Here is a 25,288-nt window from a genome sequence, read left to right as displayed (position 1 = left end):
TGTTCCTTATTGATCCACGGCCGGCTGGTGCCTCTTTGTTGCCCCACAGCACAGGGCAACAATAAGTGTAGGGAATCAAAGTGTGTAGTTTGGAGAGGACACACAGCCAGACAGCTCCTTGGGGCAAAACTTTATTTCTACCGCTTAGGACTTGATGGACAAATCCCGCTCTGGCTATAGAAGGGTTTTGTGTATCTTCGTCATGAATCGAGCGAATCTGGGATTCACGGGGCTTTCGAGAGGGCAGCTGCCTGCCCGAGGAGCCCAGAAAACCAAGCAGAGCCGGGCCCTCAGGAGAGGGGCTGTGGAAATCTCTCCTTTTAGAGAAGGACAAGGGTCTCAGGTTTTCAGCTCTCAGTGGCTGTCCTGCCCAGCTGGTCTCTTCGGAGGTGTGGCAAAGGGCAAGCAGCCCAGCACCCGGTGGCTCCCTGTCTGAAAGCTGTCACTGCTGTATCAATGCGCTGCCCGTGTTGCTGGGGCAGATGAGCCCTTGAGGCGGGAAGCCCTATTCCAATAAACACCCTAACCACCCCGGGGAGCAGAAGGTTCTAGAAGACACAACATATCTCTATGCCTAGCTTATCAAGCAGACCCGGAACTGGATGGGAGAGAGATTTGAATCTCCCTCCAGAGGTCCAGAGAAGTTTCCTCGGGCCTGATCATTGTAACAAGAGCTCCCCCTCAGGCAGCAGGCTCCCCAGAGTAGTCAAATGGAGATAGCATCGTGTAAGGAGGAACCAGGGCTTTGGGCTGCTGAGTCAAACTGCCCGGGTTCAATTCTTAGCTTGAACAAGTTCCCTAATAGTCTCTGCGCCTCCGTTTCCTCATCTGTAAGGCGGGAATTACACATATCACACACGATTGTTTGTGACTAATGAGGCCACGGGTCTCAACAACACTTCGGGCTCAATAGATAGTGTCATTATAGGACCTCACTCAAGAGGCCTTCTAATCTATTTCTCTGCTATTATGAAATGAGGCTCTCTCCCTGATTCTGATGCCACTGAAATCAGGCCAGCATATATACAGGTATTTCTTCTGGCCTCTGAACTCCAGGTCTAGCAAGAGGAGAAGGCCCGTCCCCTGTGGACAGTGAAGGCCACAGGAGGGTCCACCACCAAGGGGGTGATAACAGCTGGTCTGGGGGCCTGGAAGGTGGAAGGTCTGAGAATTTCTTCAGTGTGGGAAACCTGCCTGGCCAAGTGTCTCTGACCTGACTCATTCCCTTACCAGCCAAATATGTTTTATACTGATAGTGTTTATCAGCCAGAACTTTCGCATTTAACCTTCATGATACGTGATTTAATCTTCACGATGATCCCACAGAATAGGCTGGACTCCTCAGAAAGGCTGGCTGGGCCTGGATCTCCCACTCCTGACCCCTGCTCTGGCAGGCCACTCAGGGCTGAGGAGGGGCCCATCCGGCTTGGCCCCTGGGCCACCCCACTGCTACCAGGTGGCTCCATGGGGGTAGAGTTCAAGGTCCCACAGTGACAGGGCGACTTAATAACAGATTGATTCAGTGGGTGATTTGGGGCAGCGTGTAGGGAAAGGGCTCATCCTCTACCTTCTTCAAAGACTCCCTCCTAACGCCTGACCTCCCAGAGTTCAGAAGTACCGGGTGCAATTTCTAGAACCAAGACTGAAAATGAGCTGAGGACCTTTTTATCCTGCAAACAGGAAACTCTGGGTGCCCCGGGGAGGGGGCGCAGAGGGCACAGTGCTGGCCTGGACATCCAGAGAGAGCTACCTGGCTCCAGGATCACGCTCAGCTGACTCTGTGTGACTCTGTGAGGTCAGTCATATCACCCCTCCAGGCACCGGGGCAGGGAAGAGAGTCCTGCCCTATTCACAGGCGAGGGCTGAGTGCCTCCTGGTCCCAGCCCCAGCTCTCCAGCCCAGAGCCAGGAGTCGGGAGCCCAGTGAAATGTTGGGCTCCACGGCTGACTCGCGGGACCTCAGTCCCCTCCATTATGAAGTAGGGGTGTCAGACCATCCGTGAACTTGGGCAGCCTGTGATGACCTTCCCTGTGCCATAGGATCTCTGTTCCTTCCGTCTTTGGACATTTTGTCAACAAACCTTCCGTTTGTTGGCCTGATTTGAGTCCTTTTAAAGGCTTTTTTTTTTTTTTTCAATTTTTTTCAGTTGCATTCAATTTAACATTCTTCAAGCAACTAGTCTATGCCAGACATTACTGGGAAATCAGCAGTGGTCGAGATAGCTGTTTTTCAAGGTTCTTCCTGTTCGGTGGGGGAGATAGACAAGCACACGTGTAATGAGACCAGGGTCTCTGGAAGGTCCCACCCACTCCGAGAGCGGCTCCCTGAGGACACTTCAGCCTGGGGAGAAAGTCAGCCCCTTCCCGGAGAAAGGAGAGAGGGGGCTCACCTTCAGTAATCATTTCTGTTGGCCAGACACTGTGCCGGATAACTCATATACGCTACTGCAGTCCATCCTTATAAAGACCTTTAGATAAGAAGTAGGCCCATTTTACAGATGAACAAAGTAAGATTCAGGGTGCTGAAAGCCATGCTATGGGGTCAAACTAAGACCCAAACAAGGATGCCTGATGCCAGAGCCAATGCTCTTTCCACCCAACTAATAGAACGGGAAGGGTAGGAGCAGCGAGCCTTGGATCTGGGTCCTGCTGGCCTCTCTGGGTCTTCTTGGTCCCTCCGTCTCGGCCAGCTGGAGAACTGCCACTTTAAGAGACACAGCCCCTTCGCAAGGGGCTGGTTTCCATCCATTTTTAATGGCCCAGCTGCTGTGGTCTCTCTGCCTCCCTGTGGACTGACCCGGGAGTTTCTCTGCAACCGAGCACCACGCTCAGTCCTGTCAATGTTTAATTGCAGCAAGACTCTTATCTTGGTTACCCAAGTCGTTTAGATTACCCCGGCAGGGCCCTGGGCATCGGGGGAGGCGGCAGATGGCAGATTCTGCCCTGCAGAGGGAGGAGGAGGGATTATTGGAGCGAGAAGGGCAGGAAGGCAGGAGGTGTGGAGGATGGTGGGGGAGATACTGTAATGGGAACAGAACATTCGGCTGCACTTGTACGTGGCCCTGGCCGCGTCTTCCTCCACCCTGCCTCTTCTCAGCCACCCCCAGCAGTGAGCACTCCGGGTCTGCCCACTGAACTCTCTCAGAGCCTTCCTGGGAGGCCCAGAACCCAGGGGCAGGAGTGAATGAATATCTGTAGGGCTTACACAGGGACTTCCTTTGGGACCACTGTAGTGACCCCAGAGCATCTGGATCCGGTCCTTTTCAGGGGGAAAACACAACAGTATTGGTCACTCTTATGAACTGTTGAAAACAGGACTTTGAGTCCTGCAACACAGGCATGTTGCAGAGGTCGCTCTTACCCTACCTTCGGCAGAACCCTGCCGTAAACCCAGGAGCTGGGGGTCCCCATGCCCCCATGCCCTCTAGAGTACCCTGAGGGGGAGGAACAGGTTCCAGTGCCTCCCCCCAGGGCCCACGGAATGCCTGGAGCACACAGTCAAGGTCTATTTGGGGAGTAGAACGTCATGGTTCAGACATCGCACCACAGGCCACTCAGATGTTATTTACAGACCCTGTCTAATGACCCGGCCTCCAGGCTGGGAGGGAGGGCATGGCCTTGCTGCCATCTCCGATTTCTCCTGCTCTCTGATTTTCTCACACCCTGTCACAATCCCTCACCTTCCCACCTTCTTTTGTAGCCAGGAGCACCCAGTGCCCCTGTATGTGATGTGTCACTCACAGTTGGGAGCCTGGACAGAGTGGTCTCAGGACAGAGGCAGAGGTCTGGGAGCGGAGCAAAGGCCAGAGGCCCAAGAGAGGTTCCTAGTCTTGGGGTTGGCAGGGAGGGTGGAGAGGTCTCCCAGAGTGAAATTGACCTGGCCCTGCCCTCTAGGGGAGACCTCTGTGGGAGGCTGTGGGGAACAGGGACAGGGAAGGGAGATCGCATTATTATTTTGCTTCTAATTCAAGTGAGAAGCCGAGTGGTGGAACGGACCAAGAATGGCCAGCGTATCATGTGGATATTCACAAGCCTAGATCCTTGCTTCCCGGGTTCCGTGTTTGAAGGTTGAGCTTGTAGAGACTGGGGAATCTCAAAGGACGCGCCAGAGACCCTGTGGCATCAGGATCGGAGGCATGATAGACATGGGGCTAGGTCTCTCTGCTCGGAAAAACTCATGGGACTTCGTGTGAACCGGGGGTTTCCCTGCTGGTGGAGTCCCCTCCTCTCCCCCCATCTCTTCCTTTGCCCCCTCGGCATCCGTGCTGGGGCTTCCCCCAACCCCACCAACCACTCCATACCCTCCATCCCCACCATGGCTCAGGCCCTGACTGGCGTGTGATGTGTATAATAATAGTCACTGCCCCAAAATGGTATGAGAATTAAATGAGATAATCCTTATGGAATGCTTAGAACAGCACTTAGCCCATGGTCAACACTCAATAAATGTTGGCCATTATTGCCAGAGGTAGTGGTCAGAGGAAATAGGCAGGTGCCTTAGCCCCAACATCAAGGCACGTCGCTGTGACTCCCCTGCTTCACAGGTAACCCCCTGTATGATAGACAGAGCTGCTGTCGATGGAGGAAACCCCTCTGGTGGGTGCCTGCTGGGCCCTAGCATACACAAAGCCCCGGACATGACTGTGTTCCATGGGCTTTTTTTTTCCCCCCAGAGCCACAGACTCATGACTTACTGGGAACCTTCTGGGTTGTAGGTTCTGGCCAACGAAGGTGAATAAGATAGGGTCTGTGCTGTTGGCAAACCCGAAGTCTATTCAGGGAGGCAGGAAGGATCCTGGGAGGGGCCCAGTGACGATACTGCAGCCCCGCTGGCCACCGACCTTCGAGCGCTGGCCGCTGTGCTCCTTAGAGCCAGGGGGAGGGGGAGAGTAGCCCAGGGAGGTCTGCTGGCTGGAAGAGGGCCTAAGGAGGGGCGGGAGTGGTAAAGGCAAAAGGGAGGGAGTCTTGGGAGGCGAAAAGCGTGCAGCTCGTCCCCGGCTCCATTATCCCTACTCTGTGCAGGGTGGCTCAATATTCAGGTAGCAGGTGGAAGCTGACTCAACCCGAGCTCATGTGAGATTGTTGGGTCTTGCTCTGCCTGGGGCCTCGGAGAATCCCAGGAGGGCAGGGACAATCTTACTGATCTTCAAAGGATCGCTGTCTCCCTCCCTGCGCTCCCCCTCCTTCACCGCGAGATCTCATCAAGGAAGGCTTTGTTCATTCAACAACTATTTGCTAAAGCACTTACTGTGTGTTGGGCATTGTGGTAGGCACTGGAGATACAACAGTGACTAAAACAGACACAACAGCCATTCCTAGCGTGAGGGGTGGGGGTGGGCGGGGGAAGGTCAGATACTACGCAGGATAAGTAAGGGAATACACACATACTGTATCAGATTGCATTGTGAGAAGTGCTGAGGAGGAAAATGAAGCAGGGGAGGGGGTGAGATGCGAGATAGGGTGGCTGGAATGTGAGAAGGTCACCGTCTCGGCTCCAGGAGGTCACCTTCATGTCTCGTTTGAACCTCCAGGGGGAGCTATAGAAGGCAGATGCGGGAGTGGGGGGCTGGGGGGAATGTCACCTCCGGGACTCTCATTTAGCAGGCCTGGGGTTGGGGTTGGGCCCAGACATGTGAAGCCATGAGGGTGGTGCTTTCTTAGGAAACCGAGTCTAACTAAGAAAGATGGCCCTGGTTTTTCCCCTACGAAGGCCCTGTGGGAACCCCAGGAAAACTGGACAGGGGTGGCTATGGCAGTGCCCCCCAGGTTTCGAGCTGTGGGGGATCTTCACATGCCATTTCCTCTTCCTGGAGCCCAGGCCCAATGCCCAGCCTCTCCAGGGAAAAGGATGAGTTTGGAGTTCCCGGCCAGAGCCTCTACCAGATGCAGCTGGGTTGGGCTGGAAGAAGGGGAAAATCCAGTTTGAGGACAGAAGCCTCGTTTGGGGTTCTGCCTCCTGAGTCAGTTCTGCCGCCCAGGGGCAGTGAGGAGGGGCCCCGGCCCAGCCCAGATGCCGCTGTCCCAGTATTTTACAGCAATACCAGCCCTCACCGGGGCAGTCTGGGGGCCCCAAGCTCTGGCGACAGAGGGGGGAAACTTCCCCTCTAGCAAAACTTCCTGGGATGATCTGTTTATTCCAGAGAGCACTTTCTGAATACTGACTTTGTGCCAGATCCCGCTCTAGGGGCTGAGCACACAGCAGAGAGCAAAACAGGCAGAGTCCCTGCTCTCTTCGAGCTTACATTCCGTTGAGGGAGACAGACCCTGAACAAGATGATAAATGAAATCTAGATTTCTGGTCATGATAAAGGCTAACAAAGAGAGAAGGGAGTTAGAAGGTGTTGGTAGCAAGTATATGATTGAGAGGTTCAAGGGAATGGGGTGACAATGTCCCCCCTCCCCTCCCCCCACCCCACCCCAACCAGGGCTGCACGGGGAAGGTGATTTGAGTGAAGGCTCCAAGTAAGCAAGGGAGTCGCAGGAGTAGAATTCCAGGTCGACGAAATGACAAGTTCAAAGGCACTGGGGCCGAGCTGTGTGTGGCAGGGTTGAGTTACAGCACGTTGGCCAGTGTGACCAGAGCTAGCGGCAAAAGAGGGAAGGCAAGGAGATGGAATCAGAGATCGCATTGACTAATCACAGAGGGCCCCACAGGCCCTATCAAGGACTTGGGTTTTCACTCCCAGTGAGGCAGGAAGACCAAAGGAGAATTTTGGCAGAGGAGTGACCAGATGTGACTTACATATTTAAGGGATCTCCTCTGGCAGCCGTGTTGAAAACAGATGATGTGGGACAAGAGTGGAAGCAAGACCAAGGAGGAGGCCATCACGTCCGTGAGAGATGATGCTAGCTTGGGATGGGCTGTTAGCAATCAGAAGATAAGAAGTGGCTGGATATTTTAAGGGAAGGGCCTACCGGATTTGCTGACAGACAAAACGAGGGTTGTAAGAAAAATCCTACCTTCGCACATACCGGGTGCCACGTGAAATCCTTCGTGTGCCAATCATTCAGATTTTGCAATGATCGTTGAAGTGAGGTTTGATTGTTATATGCACTTTACAGATCAGGAAACTGACAGAGAGGCTCAGTACCTTGAAAACCCTCAAGTGCTGTTGCTGGTCTTTAAGCCCCATCTTCCCCCGAAAGCAAACCCTGAGCCCTTAGCAGCTCCGCTGTGACCGTCTTATCCACTCGTCCCCCTGCAACTCTCTGCTGCACCTCTACCCTGCGTCGGGCAGCGGACTCGATGTCGGGGATGCAAAGATGAGTAAGAGACAGTGCTTGACCTTGGAGAATGCATGGTTTGGAGGAGGAGACAGATAGGCGTGGAAATAACTAGAGTTATAAGAGATGCGTGTGCAGAGTCCTAAGCCCTCAGAGGACCGGGCTGCCATACGGGGGGTAAGACACCTCAGAGGGGAAGGTGTGGGGCCGGGGCTGGAGTAGGGGGAGAAGAGGGGACCAGAAGAATCGGGGATGGAAAAGCATTCCTGGCTGAGGGCCCTGTGTGTGTCGAGGCACAGAGGTAGAAAGTGGTCTGGCACACCCAGAGAAGGGCACGAAAGGTGCTTTGGTTTGGGAAGAGTGTAGAGAGGCCCGGGAGGCTGGAGTGGAGCCGTGGCACTTTGCCGGGCCTCAGGCCTGCCCAAGAAAGAGCTCCTCCTGAGAACCAGGGGAAATCACCACAGGGTTCCCAGGGGCAGAGATTCGGTCAGATCTGTTTTCCAAAGATGGTTGGGGGGGAGGGGGGTGGCGGTGGATGCCCGGGGCAGGAGGACGTGGTTTTCCCTGCTTCGGGATGACGCTGCTCGCCATATCTGGTAAGACCATGAGAACCAGTACGTGTTTCCAGGAAACAAACAGTACTCTCCCGTGCATGTGTATCTCTGCGTGTGGTGCCTATAAATAGACTCCGACACGGTGCTTGGCTCGAGTCTCACGCAGGGCCATGGCAGCGTCTTGCCACACTCCCTGAACTGCCTCTGCTGCTTCCTCCCCTCCCCTGGCAAGGCTCAGTCCCATCAAGCACCACCTTTCATCACCCAGAGGGCAGGGCCAGGATCTGACCTATCTTACCATGTTCCCCCTAGGACTCCAAGGCCAGTGTCTGAACTACCGAGTAAAGGATGTGAGTTTGGCCAAAGGGGGAGATATGGAGACTGTGTGACTCCCCCGTGACAAGGGTGAAAAGGAGAAGTGGGTTTGAAAACCTAACCACCCCCCTTCCTCCAGTGGTTCAGGGACCACCCTGGTCAGAGGTAGTGAGTGGATACAATGACCCTCGTCCCATCCATGGGAAGCTCTATGACCTTTATGTTAGATTAATGAGGAGAGAGGAAACAGAGGCAGAGAAAGATAATATATATGTATATGTATATGCATATCTAGAGATACACATGTGAATATGTAGATACGGTATATACAAGTATATGTATATAAATATATACATGTATACCCACATATGTGTATATATGGAGAGAAAGACAAAAAAGGCACAGGAAACAGGGACAGAGACAGACAGACGGACAGCTAGAGACAGAGAGATGGGGCAACCAACGTGGGTTTTAACCATGGCGATCTTCAAAGCCCCAGCTAGAGCAGACCTGCTAAGATAGGGCAGAATCGGGGCGCCTGGGTGGCGCAGTCGGTTAAGCGTCCGACTTCAACCAGGTCACGATCTCGCGGTCCGTGAGTTCGAGCCCCAGGTCGGGCTCTGGGCTGATGGCTCGGAGCCTGGAGCCTGTTTCCGATTCTGTGTCTCCCTCTCTCTCTGCCCCTCCCCCGTTCATGCTCTGTCTCTCTCTGTCCCAAAATAAATAAACGTTTAGAAAAATAAAAAATAAAATAAAATAGGGCAGAATCGATGCTGAGGTGCCACGGAGTCCAGCCTAGTTCCCCTTCCACATCCCCAGCTCAGAAATTTACATCAGTTTCTCCCTCTCTTGTCAACTCTGGGGGGAAAAAAAAAGCAAAAAGCAGGAGGACAGCAAAACAGAGAAAACCCAGACTCACAGGGATTCGCAGAGTGAAGCCTCCCGCCCCCCAAGGGCTTACTAACCCCTTCTGCTCCAGGCTGAGGGGGAGCCCACGTTCTTGGCAGTTCTTTGTGAGGCTGAGCCCTGTCCCAGAGGTCGGGGCCCGGATCGGGGAGGGCACTGGGCACCCGCCTCTCCTCTGGAGCACCAGGACCTGGCATGTCTCACCAGGCAGCCAAGTGGAGCCCAGTGTCAGCCAGGCCGCCCTCCTGAGCCACCCAATTCATCAGGAGCTGCAGGGACCTTGGGAGACAGCAGAGTCCTGCTCTTCACATGACTTCAGGGTGAGAGATATCGTCCTTTCCCTCTTGGGCCTCAGTCTCCTCATCTGGAAAATGGGAATAAAACACCTGCTACCGTGTGATCTCCCTTATACGTGGAACAACAACAAAACACCAAGCCTGTAAATACAGAGAACAGACTGGTGGTCGCCAGAGGGGAGGACGGGGGCCGGGGGGAGTGGGCAAAATGGGTGAAGGGAGCCAAAAGGTACTTCCAGTTATAAAAGAGATAAGTTATGGGGATGTGATGTACAGTACGGGGCTGCCGTTAATGCTACTGCATTGTATATTTGAAAGCCGCTAGGAGAGTGGATTTAAGAGCCTTCGTTCTAAGAACAATAATTTTATTGCAACTACATACGGTGACGATGTTAACTACTCTTATCGTGGTGATCATTTTGGGATATAGACAAATATCAAAATCATTACGTTGTACACCTGAAACTAATACGTTGTATGTCAATTGCACCTCAATAAAATTTATTCTTATTTATTTTTGAGAGAGAGCACAAGCAGGGGAGGGGCGGAGAGAGAGGGGGACAGAGGATCAGAAGTGAGCTCCGCGCTGACAGCGGTGAGCCTGTTGCGGGGCTCCAACTCACAAACCACGAGACCATGACCTGAGCCGAAGTCCAACACTCAACCGAGTGAGCCACCCTGGCGTCCCCATAAAACATTTTTAATCAAAAAAAAAAAAAAATCTGCTCTCCCATTTTACAGATGATGCAGCTGAGACACAAAGAGGTTGGGTAACGGGCCCATGGCACTGTCTTCCCCAGGATTTGGGCCAGGCAGTCTGGCTCTAGATCCTGTGCCTTTCGCCACATGTCTTCGCTGCCTGTCTGCATCACCAGCATCGCGGGAGGCCCGCCGCAGCACGGTGAGAGATATTTGTTCAAGCGTGTGAGGCTACGATATCTGCATAAGATCATCCACTTTGACTCTAAGCTTGAATCCCAATTCCTACATCCGCACTGACTTCGGGTTGAACGACGGTGGTGGCCTCTGTGTCGAGGCTGGTGTGGGGCAAATCTTCAGGTTGCAGGGTCTATACCACGGTATGACCTCCCCTTCCCCGCACCTGAGAACATGAAGGAGGCAGTAAAACTCCCAGCCTTAGCAAATTGAGATGGTTGAACACGATCTAGAACGTGGCAGGATTTTAACGAAATGCTCAAGAGCTGAATCATTACGCATGGAGCACTTTTCAAAAAACCCCCTGATTCTTGAGGTTTAGGGACTACTAATAAAAGTTTCTGAAATGCCCAACACAAACGAACAAACAAACAAAACCCCAAACCAAGCACCTGCTCTGCTTCCCCCCCGCAGGCCTGCTGTGAGCAGGGATTAAGGTGGTAGCATTGCGGGGATTTTGTAAGCTGCACATGACTGGCCCGTGTGCTCCAGGCTGATGCATGCTTCCACGCCCCCCCCCCCCCCCCCCCGGGCTCCTAACCGCAGCAGGATGGAGACCCGGCCTGAGTGTGCTTTCTTAGAGGGTGTGTCTGAATCGGGGCTCCCCAGGAAGACCTGTTTGGGGACTGCCTGTCTCCCTCAGGGGTTTGTGTACAGAATGTGGGGTAGGGATCACCGTCGGGAGGGGGCCATCAGAGGACAAGAAAAGACCTTTTTCTTTTCGTGCTCAACCAAGCTACCCACAGCCTCTTTCCTACCCAGCTACCCCAAATCTCCAGACTCCTCAGGGGCCCTCAGATCTTCCGGGAAGGAGCACTCTCCAGGCAAGAAGCACTCCGGGGAGTGTCGGGGAGCAGACCACTCTGCGTTGCCCAGCTCCCATACCCGGAGTGCCCAGAGTGGACCCTTGGAAAAGCTCTGTGCACTCGAGCTGGAAAGGGGGACCAGCGGGATTTGAGGGAGGACCCAGGAGGGCAGAGGCGCGCGAGGACCTGTTTCCAGCGTCTGTGGGAAGCCTCCCGCCTCGGCCTCTTTGTGAAGTTGGTCTTTGCCGCCCCTGGGCTATAACAGCCATCCATTTATGAGGTCTCGTCATCCTACACCCTCGCTGCGCCATAGTTACATGAATGAGGCCCCTGAATTTGACACTTCTAAAATCCACATCACTATGATAACAAAACAGTTACCATTTACGGAGTCCCGTCTGCACGCCGGGCAAGGCGTCAGTCACCTAACACAGCTCAAGTCTAATCCTCTGCACAGCCTCAACTGAGTTGGGGCCCCAACTGAGAGGTCGGGAAGCCGGGTCCCACAAGGAGAAGTCACGTGGCCGAGGTCACGCCCAGTAGCATCATCCAAGTCCCAGCCTCGGAAGCCTGCATTCTTGGGTAATGACCTCTCCAGGGAGGGCATATGATTGGCCCCTCCACCTCCTGTGTGTTTGGTGCTGTAAGCCAGGCCCCCCAGAAGTTAACCGACCCTGGTACCTGAAAAATCAAAGGAAAACGAGTTCTAGGCCTGTCAAGCTAAGTCAGGCCCTGTTGTTCCCACCCAGGTTCTGCCTCGGGCGGTTGGGGCGGTGGCAGGGGCAGAAGCTATCGAAAGAACCAGTCAAGGCTTGGGACGTGCAGTCAGAGCTCCTTGCTGTGTGTCCTGAGGTAAGTTAGTTAACTTATCTGAGCTCCACTTTCTGATCTACCTCACAGAATAAAGGTACGTGTGCCTGGTCGCCAGCGCCACCAGCTGTGCCTGCCTGACCCACTGGTCCTAAGTCCCTCCAGAACAGGAATCGCAGTTGGGCCTCGTTCCTGTCACCGGCCTCGACAACTTCTCTGCTTCCTTCAGGTGTCCTTGTAGCTGGCCCTCCCTGGTACCTTTCCCATCAAGGGGCTTCCTCAGGGCCTGTCACTCTGTGGTGATTGTCCAGCGCCAGCCCTTTGTGTCCCCAACTTGGGAAGGATGGTCACACAGCGGCCTTTCAGGAAGTGTTTAAAAGGGGGCACTCTGAGGAGTCGGGAAAGCAAGAAGAGAGCCGGCCGCTGACTGGGCGGTGGAAAGGCCCTGAACACTTTGTCTACTTGGCAGGCCGAGTTCGCCTTCTCTGCCCCCGTGGGGCCTCAGGCCTTTCTCGAAACAGTCTGACTCGTCTTTGGGAGAATTGCATCCTGCAAGCTGTTCTCTCCTGCATTTCCTGTGGAGCGGACAGCATTTCCCCCTCAGGCCAGAGCCCTGGGGCCCAGGCCATGCTTCTGAACCTGTCCCCATCAGGCCCACGCAGGCCGGGTCCATTCCCAGGGCTCACTGCTGACAGAGCCCAGGCTGGCTGATTTGACTTGAGCAATTTCTGGCCTCGGGGCAAGACCGTGATCTCGCTGAGCTTTTCGTTTTGTGTTTTGTATTGTTTTGTTTTGTTTTGTTTTGTTTTGTTTTGCCTTCTTGTCCAAGAACCTGAGAGCTCTTTTGCAACCTTTAGTCCCTTTCCTCTGGCAAGAGAAGGAAGGGAGACTTCTTCCATCCTGGGCCCATTTACACTGACTGGGGAGCCGGAGCGAAGGGGTGTGTGTGTGTGTGTGTGTGTGTGCACCACAGGGGTCACCCGCCGGGCTGCCTCCAGGGGCTTTCTCTAGAGGACACCTGAGCGGGTCCTTCCCATCGTAGGACCTACAGAGTGACTCCTTTCTGGACTGAACACAGAGGCAAGGTGTTCCAGACCCTTGCCCAGCATCGGGGACTCCCTCTCCAAGCCCAGGAAACAGGCTGTCTGGCCACTGCTTGGAACCCGGGACATGGGCTGACGGGAGAGGCCCCTTCCCTCCACTCAGGACAAACCCAGGGCCACACGGAGCCACTGCCCCCGCATTCGGCTTGTCGCACGCTCTGTGCGCTCAAGTACTTCTATCTACGCACACACCCAGGGGAGTCAGCCGGTGAGATAGGGTGACTGGCTTTAAATAAACACCGTCAGCTATTTTAGGCCCCTGGGACCGGGTGCGTTTTCCCGGCCTGACACGCCTTCCAGGAGCAACACCTGCGGAGACGTGCCCAGCTCCCAGCCGGCGGCGTAGACCAACACGGAGGCCCGGCTCCCCCTGCTGGTGAGTCTGCAGTGTCTCCTCGTCTCCATTGGCCAAGGCCTCCCCCTTGCCATGTTCTCCCTGGCTGCACAGTGGCCAACGCCACACCGCTGACACCATCGGGCTCCACGTGACCTGCCTGAACAGCAGCTCCTCGTACTCAGTGGTGTGAACACGCCCGAGGTGGCTGTGTGACACGGAAAGCTTCTTTGAAGGAGGCTGAGGAGCCATTTCTACATCCTAGGCCCACTCGTGAGCATCTAGGCCAAAGGAATTACTGATGTTCAACAGGTACGTGGTCAGACAGGGGCAGTGGGACAAGGCGGGCACCCATCACTGTGGAATCAGTGCCTAGAAGGTAGAGGGTCCTGTGGTAGGAACCAGGGGTCCAGGAGAAGGAGCCTGCCATGGCCCTCCTAAGGGGGGAGCTCTCAATCATGGGAAAAGCAGGCCAGATGGACCTACCAAGAGATCGCATCCTCAGGCAGGGAGCCACACTGAATTTACACGCGAAGGTGAAATGGCCCCAAAGGTGAAGGTTGGGGGACTCCTGAGGCTGAGGCCAGGATGGTGTCTCTGGCGGGGAGCCAGGCCTGGATCGTTCCCTCCATGTCAGGAGTCTCCTGTGTCATCCTCTCCTCGACACCCAGCCTCTCCGGGATTACAAGGGCCACTTACTAGTCCTTCTAGCGTGGGGCCCCTCTTCTGCCTTCTAGAGAACCTACAGGATGAAGACAACGTCCACGTTCTTTCTGCTTTTCTTGGGCCAGGACCACCTTGGTGTCCCTTCTCCTGGATACCCCCGGATTTCAGGCTGAAATAAATTCCTCATGACTGACTGCAGCTCCCAAAGAAGCTTTTCCTTTTCAGAGTTCCTGCCTAGGGATCCAGGGCTTTCTCACTTCTACCTGGTCCTGGCTCTCTGCCCTTGAGGCCAGGGTGATATGAAGAGTGTATGGGTGAGCCCCAAGCTGATCCCATGTTATTAGTCACAGCACCTCTCCAGCCTCCGGACTTCTTGCTTGGTTGATTTGGTGGTAACCACTGGGGTCGATGACCCCACAGTCCCCCAAGCTCGATCTCCTCACCTGCGAGAAGACTTCCTTCACGGCACACCCTACTTACCCATTCTGCTGTGTGGCCAAGATCCCTTAGCAACAAGTTCCAGTATGGGCCGTGGGTTACCCCTGTTTACTGTAGCATAATTACAGGACCAGGATTTGGAACCAGATAGACTGGGATCTGAATCCCAGTTCAACCTGTTACTCTCTGTGTTACCTTGGGCAATCTGCATAACCTCTCAGAATCTCAGTTTGCAAATCTGGCAGCGAGGATAACACAGTTGACTGGACAGCATAGGCGGGACGATTAGGCGCCAACCCTCCACACAGTCAAAAATTCGAGGGTAACGTTTGACTCCCCAAAACTTAATTACTAAGAGCCTACTGTTGGCCAAAAGTCTTACCGAAAACATAAACACTCGACTAGCCATTATTCTGTATCCTATATGTGTTACATACCAGATTCTTACAAGAAAGCTAGAAAAAAGAAAATATTATTACGCAAGTCATAAGGAAGAGAAGCTACATTTACAGCTCTAGAGTGTATTTGTCAAAAGAAATCTGTATAGAGGCGGACGGGTGCAATGCAAAACCCATGTTGTTCAAAGACCAAGATGCCATGGTTGTATGGCATGAGGCTGTGCAGGAAGGGAAGGGGATAATGCAGCGACTCCAAGAAATATGTACACTGGGCCAAGGCCAGATGAATCTGAAGGAAAAACATGGTATATCTTGCCAGAGAGTTAATTTAACCGGAAAAAATTTAGGGAAATATATTCTGAAGGAACCCAGCAAAATGTACACCTCGAGTGCATTTCAAAGAAGCGAGAGGAGGCTGGAAGAAATGCTTTTACTTATGGTCACTTGCTTTGGGTTATGCTCTAAACTTGGGGGTCGGGGGAGCATCTAGTTAAGGGTCACGCTCTCAGCCTTTGGGAGTCTTTTGATAGAAGAGTCTGATGTGTGTGAGGAGCGGGTCCCTTCTTGTGCACAGAGAGACCTCGTCAGGGGAGCTGCCCCAGACTTTGTACAGGCTTTTGCACCTCTGAGATCTTTCCTTGAATAATCCTGACTCTCCTGGGCTTCAGCCACCAGCACCAGGACATGAATCTGAGGCTCCAGTGAAGGAGCTGCGACCGACCGGTGTTCTCTTGCACAAAATTGCTAGCTGATTAAGAAAGGTGGGTGGGGAGAATCTCTTTTCACAGATTCCGGGGGGGTAGGCGTGGGGATGAGGCAAGTCACTATTGGCTTATTCTAGTACTCTGAGGCCCAACCGCAGAAGCCCTGGGAAATTTTTGGGCTGACCCTGGGAGTCAGGTTGGGGATAACACTCAGAAACTGGTTACAGGAGCCCTGGCCACATTTGAGAGGAATTACGGAAACCGCACATTCCAGAACCCTGGAATCAGAGAGGAGAAAAAAGGGAGGTTGTGCGCAGCATGCTCCGGGCTCTGGGCTGGATGGTTTGCACGTGAGGTTTCAGTTACTAACAACAGCTTGTATAAGGTAAGGTAGCATTATCTCCGTGCCCAGAGAGGTCGTGAGACTTGTCCAAGGTCACACACCTTCCGTGGTAGAAGCTATTAGTAGTTCCCCAATAATTGTCTACTACTTGTCTAGGCAGTTAGAGCTGCCCAGAAAGGAGACTACATTTCCCAGCCTCCTGTGTGGCTAGGCATGGTCATGTGACTGAGTTCTGACCAGTGAGAAGTAAAAGTCTTGTGGCAGTTTCTAGGAACCTTCCTTAAAGCGGTTTGTTTTGTGCCCTCTGCCCCTTCCTCTTGGTTCCTACTTCTATTTTGCTGTTTGGCAGCTAGGTGCCACCTTGAACCGTGAGGACAAGGGCCACCCAATAAGAACAGCAGAACAGTGATCTGGAAGAAGACTACCTCTAGGCTTTTACGCGGGAGAAACATAAACCACCTTGTTAAGGCCACGTTGGTGCAGGTTTTCTGTTACCTTCATTTGTACCTCACCCTGACTGAGATACCTAGTAAGTGATGGAGTAGGAGTTTGGACCTGAGTCAATGAGATCTTAAACCCACATTCTTCTACCACAATATGATGTTTCTGGGGCACCCATGTGTATTCCAGCTGTATTGCTATAAGGTCTTGGGTGTGAAGCATTCCTTGGAACCATGATGGCATGGGAGGAGGTGGAGGGGGAAGCTTATCTAATGCAACTTTTCACGCTCATTTATTCAAGGCAGCCCAGGGGTCTTTGATGGATCCAGAGGCACCTTGAGGCCAAAGTCTAGGCCCCTGAGAGGGTCGTGGAGGCAATATTCCCCCTGAGATCCAGGAAACTCCATCTTTCTGCCATTGGACTTGCTACACGGCCAACCTCTTGGGGTAGGTGAAAGCTGCATTCAGGTAGCCCCCCAACCCCACCCCAGTCTCCTCTGACAGACTGTGGCCACTTGGGACGCCTCTAAGGAAACTTTGCCAAGGAAGCCTGCTAAAACAGGTGAGCAATGCTCTTTCCATTGAGGAGTGTTGTAGGAGTTTTGTGAGCCCAGAACAATCTCACGTAGGCAAGGCATGGCCCCGTTTGGGGAAGGAAGTATGTTTTCTTTTACCCAATCTCAGAAGGGGTGGTTGGCAGCTTCATTAGAACTTAGTCTGAGTTAAAAGGGCTTTACAATCGTACTGTAGACCACTAGAACCTTCACATCACCGAGGAGAATCTGAAGTAGGAGCCACAACGGCTGGCTCTATATCTGAGAAGATGCTATTCACAAACAGAGAAGACAGTTATCTGGCTGGGTGATCTGGAGGAACTCTCCTACCTTGTCACTTCCCTGGTTCCTATAAGGGGCATTATAATCACTACCTCTCAAGGTTACTGCAACATTGAATGAGATGAAATTGAATTGATGAAAACACGCTAAATTCTGCAAAGCACTTACCGATGTGAAAGATTACCGATTCCACATTTGCATAGTAGAAATAAAAACACTGTTGCTGACACTTTGTGCCCAGCCAGATCCTCTTTCCTGGGCTAGTTGACCCGCAGTTGTGTGAAGACTGGTGCTAACAGTTCACAGGTCTTCCTTTCCAGTGAGTTCCCTTGGCTGAATGGAAGCTGCCTTGCCTGGGGGCCTGCAGTCAGTGACTGGCTGACTCAGGGGCAGGAAAGGCCAACCCCCTTACCTTAAGGTAGGATTATCTCTGGTACAATCCCTGCTCTGGAGCTCCCCTGCAGGATCAGGCTGATGCTGGTCCACAGCTGAGACCACAGCCTCACTTAGCTCCATCCCCTGCCCTATCCTGCTTCTTTTTCTTTCTCCTGAAAGTTCTTCTTCAGTAGACCACATGTGCTGAAATCTGCTTTTAGGGAACCTGACCCAAGTGTTTACCTCATAAAATTGCTCTGAAGATACAATGATATAATATAGATAAAGAAGTTAGTCCCATACCTGATGTACAGCAAGTGTTCAAAAAAATGTTAGACATTGTTACCCAGGAGACCAGAGCATCAGAAACCTTCTAGTGTCATAGTAAGGGATAGAAATCTGGTGGGTTGGTCAGTGGATTGAATTTCACCTGCTAAGGCAATGGGATGAGTGGAGAGGGGCGGCTGAATTTTTCCTGGCTATCACTGGTTCTCTCTGCTTTGGGCAGTCAATGAAGATCAGCAGCGGATGAAAAAATTTCAGTCATTACATACATTTACCAACAGAGGGCGCCATTTCCACACAAATAAGTGCATTTCCTGGGCTAATCTGAACTAGGTTTCATCAAGGCAGCTCAGGTTGGTAGGGATGATCAGTTACATGGCAAAGCAGATTTAGGAAAATATCTTTAAGACCAGCACAGATCATTGGAGAGGAAAGAACAGGGAGAAACAATGGGTGAAGCTGGTGGGGAAGCTTCCCAGGAGGTGAAGCTTAAGCTGGGCACTCAGGAACGAATGGGGTGATGGGACATCACATCCCCAGAGGAAGCCATCAGCCTAGGCTAGGTGATCAGGGCCTGGGCAGGGCAATAGCAGGGAGGATAGCTAAGGGCAGGTGTGAAGGACCTCAAAGAGGGAAACAGGACTATGATTCCAACCAACAGATTATAAGAGAACAATAGGCTCAGTGACCTAGGAGCAGAAGTCAGGAAGGACAGTTTTTATGGAACACTGGCAGCACTTTCTCCAACTGGTCTGACTGCCTTGTTATGGCGTGTACAATGACCTCGCCCTACATAGCACCTTTCCAGCAAGCCATAATTCTGCAGGATTCCTGCTCTGTGAAGATTCTAGAAACCAGTGCAATATTCAGAGATGTTAATAGCATTAGGATTCCATTGGTTCTTTCTATTCAGAGTAGAGAAGGCAAAAAATGACCCACAGTTTTCCCTAGCCTCTGCTCTAGGAGAAAGGAATCATACAGTAATTTGAACAGGGAAGGTTTGATAGAAGAAATATCAACTATTTTGTGTAGGGAATTAACTACACGGTGGGAATAGAAGGGAAGATTAAAGAATCTCCTAGGACTGACAGAGAACACACAAAGAAGAAACACACTTGGAAGGGGAGGGAGCACCCAAGGCTGGGGTTCAGCTCTTGTTGGAGGAAGCATGGTTACAGCTCCCTGGGTGGCAGAGAAATTGTCTGGGTTGTTTCTGGACAAAGCTGGTCCATACTCAGAGAGCCAAGATTGATGAGCAGAGAATGGCAGGTTGGGGCTGTTGGCTGGAAGCCTTCTGTTGGGTGCCCAAGTAATTTCCCCAGGAAGTTGCTTTTGGGGGATGCTGATGAACTCATGGCAAAGCCATCTAGGGCTCACTCAGAAACCTTTGGGAAGCTGCTCCTGGGAGAGCACTGAGTGCTGCACTTTACCGGAAACTGGCCCAGTCACCTCTCCTTTGGGAATCACCCTTGTGAAGGTACAGCAGAATCTTGGAAAACAGGTGGGGCACCCACAGAACTAGCCACGAAGATGCCAGCAAGGAGTGATGCCGAAACTAGCTGGGTATGAACGTCCCCAGGGTTCCCCCCCGGGGTCCTGGAACCCTGAACAGAAATTTCCTCTCCCCACTACCTTGTTCCTCTAGCGCTCTCTACCGACAAAGTTTAACATGTACCAACAGGCAAGGGAGAACTGTTCCAGGCTTATATGAAGGGTGGATTTAGAGCTGAAAGGCAATAAATTGTTAATTGCTACAGATGTTAGTGGGTTCCTTTGGGGGCGAGGGCGTAGTGGGAGGGCTCTTCCATAAAATCTTTTTAAAAAATACTACATTAGGAAATATCCCTGCCAGCTAAGAAGTGAATCAAAATGAAGAACTCAAAAAATGAAGTTCTAAAACAAAAGGCAAAGAACAATTAAATCAGTAGAACCAAATAAAACTACACAAACTAAATAATTGTGATTCACATGATGCAAAAGTCCAGAAAAAAATGAGATAAAGATAATTCTTACAATTATATACTGTATAATAAAGATTTCATCATTATGAACTGGGATTTTAGAATACAATTCACTTTGACAAAAACTGGAAGTAGCAAAGTTAAAATTTTCATCTAGCAAAGGAGACATCAATAGGTATGGGAGCGGGGTGCCTGGGTGGCTCAGTCGGTTGAGCGGCCGACTTCGGCTCAGGTCATGATCTCGCGGTCTGTGGGTTCGAGCCCCGCGTCGGGCTCTGTGCTGACAGCTCAGAGCCTGGAGCCTGTTTCGGATTCTGTGTCTCCCTCTCTCTGACCCTCCCCCGTTCATGCTCTGTCTCTCTCTGTCTCAAAAATAAATAAACGTTTAAAAAAATTAAAAAAAAAATAGGTATGGGAGCATATGAATTTGAAGACAGGTCAAAAGAAGTCATCCAGTGGAGCAGAACAGAGTTCTGAAATAGACCCACACACATATGGTCAAGTGATGTCCTACACAGAATTAAAAAAAAAAAAAGCTAACCATAAAAGAAATACTTCTTTTATGAAGTCTTAGAATATGATTTACTCAAAATTAAAGACTGCTGTTCATCAAAAGACTCAACTGAGAAAAGAAATAGACAAAACCAAAGATTGGTAGAAAACAGTCACAATACATGTATCTGAACATGCACTTCTGTCCAGAATATATTTAAAAAACTTGCATAACACAGTAACAAAACCAAACAACTCAAGAAAAATATGGATGACAGACTCAGACACTTTACATAAGAAGACATACAAATGGACAGTAAACACAGGAAAGAGTGCTCAACATCATTAGTCAGCAGGAAAAAATGAAAACCACAGTGAGCTGTCACTACACGCCCACCAGAATATTTAAAATTTCTGAAACCAGCAACAACACATGTTGGCAAGTATTTGGCATAACTGGAACTCTCACACATTGCTTTTGGATGTGTCAAATGGTACAACTACTTTGCAAAGCTGCTTGGAGGTTCTTATAAAGTTAAAAACACATCTACTCAATGATCCTGTAATTCCACACCTATATATTTATCCAGATGTTACGGACTGAATGTGTGTGTCTTCTCTCCCCCCCCAATTCATGAAAACCTCACCTCCAATATGATGGAGACTTTGGGGAGTAATTAATGAAGCCTTTGGGAAGGAGAGTGGAGCCCTCATGAATAGGATTAGTATCTTTATAAAAGGAGACAAGAGAGACATCAGTCTCTCTTCCATGTTAGGGTACCATGAGAAGATGGTCAGATGTAAACCAGGAAAAGTGCTGTCACCAAAAACCCAACCATGCTGGCATCCTGAGCTTGGACTTCCAGGCTCCAGAATTGTGAGAAGTAAATGCTAATTGTCTTAGCCAGCCAGTCTACGGTATTTTGTTATAGCAGCCCGAACTGATGAACGCACCAAAGAAAATAAAAACATATGTCCACAAAGAGACTTATACATGAATATTCATAGAAGATTTACATTCATAACAACCCCAAAATAGAAACAACCCAAAGTCAATTAACAGGAGGAATGTATACACAAACTGTAGTATAATTATACAATGAAATACTTCTCAGCAATTGAAGGAAACAAATATTGATAAACACAATACTATGGATGAGTCTCAAAACGTTATGCTGACTGAAATATGCCAGATGCTAAAGGGTATATACTTTGTGATTCTATTTATATGACATTCTAACACAGACAAAACTAAATCTATGACCATAGAATAAAATCAGTGGTTTTGGTGTGAGGGGTTACAGATTGACTGGGAAAGGCACAAGAGAACTTTCTGGAGTGATAAAGTTGTTCTCCACCATAATAGAAATATAGGTTATACAGGTGTGCACATTATAATAATTCATTTAACTGTACATGTAAGATGTATACATTGTAGTGTACATACATTATACTTCAACACAAAGGAAAAGTAAATAAGATAAATAGGTATAAAATTTAACTGGGCAAAGGAGAAGGCAAAACTACATGAATGAAAACCAGTAGAAACAACTAAGAAATAGACACAGACCCAAAAGGGATGTTGGAGTTATCGGACACATACTTTAAAATAACTGTGCTTACTATGTTCAAGGAGATAGAAAATAGATGAATATTTGCAGAGAACTGGAAACTAAATAATGTGACATAACTGACTTGAAAAAGATCCAAATATAAATTATAAAACTGAAAAAAGAATTTAAACTGAACATAAGAACTCAAAAAGAATTTTACAGCAGACTAGATGCAGTTAAAGAGAGAATTAGTAAACTGAATGAGAGATCCAAAGGAAATATCCAGAACAAAGCATCACACAAATCTTGGTGTTGTATTTTCACTTTCATCTGGCTTGAAGTATTTTTTCATTTCTCTTGAGACTTTTTTGACCCTTGTATTACTTAGAAGTGTGTTGTTTAACCTTCATATATCTTATGATTTTCCAGCCATCTTTCTGCTACTGATTTCTAGTTTAAGTCCATTGTGACCTAACAGCATACTTTGCATGACTATTATTCTTTTAAATAGGTTAAGATATGTTTTATGGCCCAGAATGTGTTCCATCTTGGTGACTGTTCCATGTAAGCTTGTGGGGAATGTGGATTATGCTCTTGTTGGGTGAAGTGTTCTATAAACGTCAATTAGATCCAGCTGATTAATAGTGTTGCTCAGTTCAATTATATTCTAACTGAACTTATACCCACTGGATCTGTTAGTTCTTGGATGGGTGTTGAAGTCTCCAAATATAATAGATTTGTCTGTTTCTCCTTGAAGTTCTCAGCTTTTTCCTCAATATTTTGATGTCCTATTGTATACACACATTAAGAATTACCATGTATTCTTGGAGAATTAACACTTTTATGTTTATGTAATGTCCCTCTTTATCTCTGATCATTTTTCTTGTTCTTGTTTTCTTGTCCTGAAGTCTGCTTTGTCTGAAGTTAACATCTGCTTCAGATTCATTTTGATTAGTATCGGCATAGGATATCTTTCTCCATCCTTTTACTTTTTCTTTTTTAAAGTTTATGTATTTATTTTGAGAGAGAGAGAGAGAGAGAGAGAGAGAGAGAGAGAGACTCTTTTTTTTTTCCCCACAGCCTTAATGGGTTTAATAAGTTTACCCCTTCAGGGGCTCCTGGGTGGCTAAGTCGGTTAAGTATCCAACTTCAGCTCAGGTCATAATCTCATGGTTCCTGGGTTCAAGCCCTGTGTTGGCCTCTGTGCTGACAGCTCAGAGCCTGGAGCTTGCTTCAGATTCTGTGGCTCCCTCTCTCTCTCACCCTCCCCTGCTCATTCTCTCTCTCTCTCTCTTCTCTCTCTCTCTCTCTCAAATAAACATTAAAAAAATAAGTTTACCCCTTCAGGTCCTATTTGCAGCAACGAATATTTCTTTGAAATGCCAGACAGACCCAGCAGTAGCCAACAGTACTCTTCAGATCTCGAGTTAAAAGTTCAGGTTCTCTGAGCATTTGGTGTTGCAGTGGCACTTGCCCAAAACTGGTACCTCCCTACAGCTGGATAACTTTAAATGTACTGGTGAAAAAAGGCTTTTTTTCCCCATCAAGGGGAAGAAGGAAAATCACTCCTCAAAACCCGCAGACCTGGCTGTGAGGTCTTTCCTCCTGTCCCATCTCTTCGAGTTTGCGTTTTGCAGTGGAGCAAGAGAGACTAAAATCTAACCTGACTTACAAGAAACAAGACAGTGATGGCTATAAAGGGAGTGACCAGGAGCAAATGAGATATTCCTTCACCTCCCACATCCAATATATGTGCCTCGCAGAAAAACAACAAAAAATAACAGATCCACACAATACAACAGCTAAAATTACAAAATCCATTCATCCAAGGATGGTGGAAGGCAGGAAGGGGACTTGCAAGGATAAATAGCACAGGGAGAAAAAAGAAAAAAGTATTCAAATCGCTCCAGGCACGGGGGCCGACAAGTGCTAGAAAAGAGCTGCAGAAAACCCTGTGGTCCATTCAGAATCACCGGTGTCAAAAATCCACATCCTGGGGTCGGGAAGATTCTGCCTTATGTGCACCAGTGACAAAGATCCCAATTCCTCAGAGAGAAGGGAATATGCAGCGGGCCCTTGGCAGAGTGGGTCCTGCCTTCCCAGGTGGAGGAAGGGACAAGGAAAAGAGATCCTACACCCTCCTTCCGATCCCACCCATCCCCTTTGGATGGCAGGTGACTCAGTGGCCGGCAGCAGCCTTCAGTTTGGCAGGAGAGCGATGGCGGTGAAGGGAATTTCTCTGCAGAGATCGAGCTACTCAGGGCAGACTATAGGTAGACCGTCTTGTGGAAAAGTCTGTTGCTTAAGAAAACCACCAAGGAGAAGAGGCACAACTGGAAAAGGCATGCCGTGCCAGGGGTCTTTGCTTCATTGCTGCCCATAATGGACAGAGGAACAAGGATGGGGAAGAGGCATCCACTGAGAATATACCAGGACGACGTTGCTGTGAGGAAAGCCAAGGGCAACCCAAATCCAAAGTGGTGAGGCCAGTTCCTTTCTGTGCTTGACAACTGCTGGTGCCTTTCAATTCCTCTATTGAACCAATGATATTCAAAGCAGTACAGTGAGTAGAGGAGGGACATACGCAGAAGACTAACGAGGTGACCAACAAGGTGGTTGAGAAGGAGACTCACAAACATCCCCTGGATGAGAAAAAGAGCCTGCCGCAAAAGGTTGAAGAGCATGTCAGTAATTATTTGGCTGAGACTAGGGAATGGGTGGGGCTTCCTCCCTGATACCTCAGATGCTAGATCAGCTATGTCTTGAAAACAAATGGCGTTGACAACTTTGCTAATAACAGACAGAGGAAGCATGCAAAGAGCACTGAAAATGGACGGAAGGAAGAAACATTTCCAAGTAGTGATGGATCGCCGACAATTTGGGCTGTTACGGAGTGGAGTACAGAAATGAACACCTGATAAAACAAGAGGAGACTCAACCAGAATGCCCCGCCACCCCAAGTGCAGCACTGGAAAATTCCACTAAGGCTATGCGGCTCACTCTCCTGCTTCCTTTCTGTACGTTGGGCTGTCCTCGGCGTCAGCACACCTGCTTGCCCTTCTTTGACGCTGCTCCTCTCTCTTTTGCTGAATCTGAGCATGTAGCTTTGAGATGGCACAAATTCCCTACAGGGAGTCTTTGATTTCCCTGGCAAAGTCCTAGAAAAAGGTTTGACACCTGTCAGCCATGTCTTCACCACCCAAAACTTACCAACTACGCAGAGGAGACAGAAGCATCTCAAAATCTCTCATCATGAAGGACCTTCTCTTCAAGAAAGAGGATACTCCGAGTGGAAACTAACAAGATCAGAGAAAGGAACGAAGCATTCAGAATGGAAGCCTGGGAGAGAAAGAATCTGAAGCAGTCTCCATGCTTGGTGTGGAGTTAACATGGGGCTCGATCACATGATCCGGGGATCACGGCCTGAGCCGAAATCAAGAGTTGGACGCTCAGACAACTGAGCCACCTGGGTGCCCCTCCGTCCTTTTACTTTTAATCTGTGTCTTTATATTT

The 25,288-nt window shown here is 50.0% G+C and overlaps 1 pseudogene; it reads right to left on the bottom strand.

Moving 5' to 3' along the window:
• Positions 1-23,641: 23,641 nt before the first annotated feature.
• LOC132686400 (etoposide-induced protein 2.4 homolog pseudogene) lies at positions 23,642-24,995 on the bottom strand (annotated as a pseudogene).
• Between the last annotated feature and the right edge of the window lie 293 nt (positions 24,996-25,288).

This window comes from Panthera onca, chromosome F1, assembly GCF_046562875.1.
Source record: "Panthera onca isolate mPanOnc1 chromosome F1, mPanOnc1 haplotype 2, whole genome shotgun sequence".
Classification (NCBI taxonomy): domain Eukaryota; kingdom Metazoa; phylum Chordata; class Mammalia; order Carnivora; family Felidae; genus Panthera; species Panthera onca.
This window is presented reverse-complemented; position numbering and strand designations above follow the sequence as displayed.